The sequence below is a fragment of the Pseudophryne corroboree genome, chromosome 6 (assembly GCF_028390025.1).
Source record: "Pseudophryne corroboree isolate aPseCor3 chromosome 6, aPseCor3.hap2, whole genome shotgun sequence".
In the NCBI taxonomy this organism is placed as follows: Eukaryota; Metazoa; Chordata; class Amphibia; order Anura; family Myobatrachidae; genus Pseudophryne; species Pseudophryne corroboree.
In genome coordinates this window covers 29,926,993-29,932,992 of record NC_086449.1, presented here as the reverse complement: position 1 = coordinate 29,932,992, position 6,000 = coordinate 29,926,993, and positions in this window count along the sequence as shown.

Sequence of the window (6,000 nt, the reverse complement as noted above, 5' to 3'; positions counted from 1 at the left end):
ACTATCCATCCATACCTGTGGTGCATTTTAGTTGTGTGCAGTATATATAGTAGGAGGACAGTGCAGAATTTTGCTGACCACCAGTATATAATATATAGCAGTACGGTACAGTAGGCCACTGCTCTACCTACCTCTGTGTCGTCAAGTATACTATCCATCCATACCTGTGCTGCATTTAGTTGTGCGCAGTATATTGTAGGAGGGGACAGTGCAGAATGTTGCTGTGACCACCAGTATATATATAGCAGTACGGTACAGTAGTCCACTGCTCTACCTCTGTGTCGTCAAGTATACTACAAAAGTTCAGTAAAATGACCCAAAAATCAAAATTAAAAGCGTCTGATGAGAAGCGTAAACTTGCCAATATGCCATTTACGACACGGAGTGGCATGGAACGGCTGAGGCCCTGGCCTATGTTCATGGCTAGTGGTTCAGATTCACATGAGAATGGAAGCACTCATCCTCTCGCTAGAAAACTGCAGTGCCACTCCTAGATGGGCCAGGTGTTTGTGTCGGCCACTTGGGTCGTTTAGCTTAGTCATCCAGCGACCTCGGTGCAAATTTTAGGACTAAAAATAATATTGTGACTCTGAGGTGTTCAGAATAGACTGGAAATGAGTGGAAATGATGGTTATTGAGGTTAATAATACTATGGGATCAAAATGACCTCCAAATTTTATGATTGAAGCTGTTTTTTAGGTTTTTTTGTAAAAAAAAAACACACCCGAATCCAACAAAAAAATTTCAGGGAGGTTTTGCCAAAACGCATCCGAAACAAAAACACGGCCGCGGAACCGAATCCAAAACCAAAACACAAAACCCGAAAAATTTCCGGTGCACATCACTAATTGGAGCGATGTTTTTCATATGCGCATGCATCCCGATGGTGGTCACATGTGAAAACATGCTAATGAGGGCATCGGACGTATCGCAGATCCGAGTGCAGCTCCTGAAGACACAGCACGTGACCATTGATAGTGATGGCAGCAGCATCGGTCATCTGAGTATTAGCCTAAACTTACTACGAATGGACACCTCCTGCACGCTTGTGAGGCCAATAAACCTGCATCAGAAGACACAGACACGAGCCTCGACACTCCCAGAAAATAGAGCCACCATCCCCCCATTTTCTGGAAACGCATGCAGAGCTGTCAACGCCTCATGCGTCCTTCTGGTGCATCCTAGAGGCCTTAGACACATTTTCCGCAAAAAGAGATGCAAAACAGACTCCCGGCGCTAGCAGACTCTACTGGTGACTGGCGCGCCATGAGAGGCAGTTTGGATGACTGCAGCAAAGATGTATGAGGACATATCTGTACATATTTTATTTTTAGCATATTATAACCGCTTGCTAACCACGTGTCCCCTACCCTTTTATTGCGTGTTCTAATCCCCTCTCTCCCTATGGGGCATATTCATTATGAAAAAATTGTGCAATGACAATTTTTAGTTTTCAATTCTCTCACAATTTTTTCATGGTTCATCATGCCCCCATGACAAAATGATCACTTTCAAAAAACTGTGCTTTTTGAGAAGACAGTTCTTCAAAAAAGTGATAATTTTCCCCTCAGGCTGCCAGGGTGCCCATCTGTAGAACGGGACACTGCAGCCGCAGCACCTCCACCCAGACCCCAGTCGGCATGTTATAGCTGCGCCCCACCCCCCAGATCATTATGCTGGGGTTGCCCGTCAGCCTTGGCCCCCCAGCTTGTTGTCTGGCTGGCTGCTCACTGCAGCCGCAGCCCCCGCAAGCCCCCCCCCCCCTCCCAGTTGTATGTATGGCGGGCCAGGGCTAACCAGCTGCTCAGTGCAGCCGCGGCACCCCCCACCCAACGACAGGGTGTGTGTATAGCTGGCTGGGGCTGGCCGGCTGCTCACTGCAACCACACCCCCTCACCTGCCCGCAGGTTGTATCCCTCACGGCGATGGCGAACAGTTTCATGATCAAACGCGAAAAAAAAAAGCTTTTCCAGAGTTTGATGACTGTCACACTTTCTACATCTCCTTTGGAGTGTAGAACTAGAAATTGTGACATTGTAGTGATAATGAATATGCCCCTATATCTGCCCCCACAGACAGAATTTGGACTCTCCATACTTCTACATTCTTTTGTGTTGATGGACTCACCTTTATGTTGCCCATAGGTTTTGTACACGATTTAGCGTTCTGCTTTATGTTGCTTTATGCTATTTGCTCAATCTTTCATTTGCAACTTATTAATATAGCTTCTAGAACTATCATTTAATTCTGTTTTATTTCTAAATGCCCTGTACTGATACTGCCACCAACTGCCTCTCCTTACTGCCGCATCCTGCACCCCACCTCAACTGTTCTGTTCCTTCTCTCTGTAATTTCCCACTGCATGTTGACCTATGTAGTGCACGATAGATGGCTGCCTCGCCTGGTGCTGTCATCCTGCCCACTGTGACCTATGTAGTGCACCTTAGATGGCTGCCTGGCCTGGTACTGTCCTCCTGCCCACTGTGACCTATGTAGTGCACCTAGATGGCTGCCTCGTCTGGTACTGTCATTCTGTCTACTGAGACCTATGTAGTGCACCCTAGATTGCTGCCTAGACTAGTACTATCATCCTGCTACTGTGACCTATGTAGTGCACCTAGATGGCTGCCTCGTCTGGTACTGTCATTCTGTCTACTGAGACCTATGTAGTGCACTCTAGATTGCTGACTAAATTGGTACTATCGTCCTGCCCACTGTGACCTACGTAGTGCACCCTGGATGGCTGTGCAGTCTGGTACTGTCATCCTGCCGACTGTGACCTATGTAATGCTCCTTAGATGGCTGTCTCACTTGGTACTGTCATCTTGCCCACTGTGACCTATGTAGTGCGCCTTAGATGGCAGCCTCACCTGGTACTGTCATCCTGCCCACTGTGACCTATGTAGTGCGCCCAAGATGGCTGCCTCACCTGGTATTGTCATCCTGCCCACTGTAACCTATGTAGTGCACCCTAGATGGCTGACTCACTTGGTACTGTCATCCTGCCAACTGTGACCTATGGAGTGCGCATTAGAGGGCTGCCTCGCCTCGTGCTGTCATCCTGTCTGCTGTGACCTATGTAGGGCACCTAGCTGACTGACTCACTTGGTACTGTCATCCTGCCCACTGTGACCTTTGTAGTGCGCCTTAGATGGCAGCCTCACCTGGTACTGTCATCCTGCCCACTGTGACCTATGTAGTGCACCCTAGATGGCTGACTCACTTGGTACTGTCATCCTACACATTGTGACCTATGTAGTGCACCCTAGATGGCTGACTAACTTGGTACTGTCATTCTGCACATTGTGACCTATGTAGTGCACCTTAGATAGCTAACTCACTTGGTACTGTCATCCTGCCAACTGTGACCTATGTAATGTGCCTTAGATGGCTGCCTCGCCTGGTACTGTCAACCTGTCTGCTGTGACCTATGTAGGGCACCTAGATGGCTGCTTCATCTGGTACTGTCATCCTGCCCACTGTGACCTATGTAGTGCACCTAGATGGCTGCCCTGTCTGGTACTGTCATCCTGCCCACTGAGACCTATCTAATGCACCCTAGATTGATGCCAAGACCGGTACTATTATCCTGCCCACTGTGACCTATGTAGTGCACCTTAGATGGCTGCCTCACTTGGTACAGTCATCCTGCCAACTGTGACCTATGTAGTGCCCCTTAGATGGCTGCCTCCCCTGGTATTATCATCCTGTCCACTGTAACCTATATAGTGCGCCTTAGATGACTGCCTCGCCTGGTGCTGTCATCCTGCCCACTGTGACCTATGTAGTGCACCTTAGATGACTGCCTCGCCTGGTGCTGTCATCCTGCCCACTGTGACCTATGTAGTGCACCTTAGATGACTGCCTCGCCTGGTGCTGTCATCCTGCCCACTGTGACCTATGTAGTACACCTTAGATGACTGCCTCGCCTGGTGCTGTAATCCTGCCCACTGTGACCTATGTATTGCACCTAGATGGTTGCCTCAAACAGAAAATAAGGTTTGTTGGCACTGGACAGATCCTTGTGAATAACAATTGGAATCAGCAGCCACCTGGTGAGGAGGTAGCCAGCCTTCTCAGCAATAAGACAATTAGAAACAAACACCAGGCCGGCGCTTAACTCCAATAATGCTTCCAAGTATATTAAAAACAATTTATTTAGCTAGCATCAGAAAAAAACAAAAAATACACATAAATTAAAAAATTAATAATAGACCACAATGTTAAGTATCACATAAAACTTGGGTATATTGCACCTCAGATATTAGCATAATACATGCCTAAATAAAAACATATAAGAGAGGGTCACTGGATTTTATAAAAAGAGACTTTCAATAGAATATGATTAGACTCTAATAGTTGTTCCGTATCTATCTCACAGTTCTAATAAGGATATGTCCTCCGGCTGATGTATTCAGCATCTGTGACCAAAAATTGATGTAAACTTATCCATGGACTGGATAGATATTTAAATTGAAAAACCGTACGGTTTCTATTACTCACTTAGTCACTGTAATTGCTTTCCTGCACAAGATGAATTGTAGGAAGCCGCTCTCTATAAAATCCAGTGACCCTCTCTTATATGTTTTTATTTAGGCATGTATTATGCTAATATCTGAGGTGCAATATACCCAAGTTTTATGTGATACTTAACATTGTGGTCTATTATTAATTTTTTAATTTATGTGTATTTTTTGTTTTTTCTGATGCTAGCTAAATAAATTGTTTTTAATATACTTGGAAGCATTATTGGAGTTAAGCGCCGGCCTGGTGTTTGTTTCTTGATGGTTGCCTGGCTTGGTACTGTCATCCTGCCCACTGTGACCTATGTAGGGAACCTTAGATGGCTGCCTCGCCTGGTACTGAATTAATTATGCATGGGTCATCCTGTTAGTTCACTGATCATTTTATCCATCTACATTATGTCATGCCGCTATGTAGTGCTCACTCACACATTGTAACTAATGTAGTATGCCCAACATGGCTGCCTCAGCTGGTGCTCTGTTTAGAATGACACATGCGTGGTTCTGATGAACTTCATCTAGCATTTCTATCTCTCCCATTATGTGTCATTATTTCCTAGCATTGCCTATTCTGCCCAGTGTAATTCTACGTAGTGCACCAAAAATGTCTGCCTCACCTGGATCCTTCATGGGTAATTATTAACTACTGTCATTGGAGGTCATACTCTGACATCATAGGGCAATCGCAAGTTTTGATTCTGTGACCGATGAGGCATATAAGGATGCACCAATTGGTATTTCAGCATTTTCTAACAGTGGCCATCTCAGTCCTTCCACATTTGGACGTACACCAGGTAGGGGTGTTGTGGCATTAGGAGAAGTAGCAGACGCGAATGTGGCAAAAGACGCACAGACGGCCACGACTGTATGTGACCCAGCCCCTGTGTAAAACATTTGGGTAAATTTACTAAATGGCAGATTGAATTCATTTCAAACTCACCGGAAACCGACAAGGATTGACCGCAGGTTCTACTGAGAAAAGGCAGTATTTACAAAAAATCATTTGGACCTTCTAAATAGAACCTTCCATCAATTATTGGTTCTTCTGGGATCCTGCTGCAAATCCACCATTATCTCGTCATTGTTTATCAGCCTGCAAAGGGGTTCTGAAGCAAGTTCTGAAATTTTTCCCTACCTTTTCACACCCTCAGGGGAGCACACAAAAAATGTCATTGTCTTCTGATTGCTTCAATGCACGTTTGTAATTGGATTGGAAATGCAATGCGCAGTGCGAATTTGCTGAGAAAACGGTAACTCGCTGCTCACACAAGGCAACTCAAACCTAACTGGATTGACCTCTTTGTATGTAAAATATTACTCTCTTGCAGAACCCACTGTCAGCATAGACAGACTACTGACCGTGGCATCCTGAAGCTGAGAATCCTGACAGGGGAAGGTAAGTATACTTACCTCCCCAGTGGCCCTCTAATCTGCCCCCCTTCCCGTAGCCCAAACCTAACCCTCCCACCCCACAGCC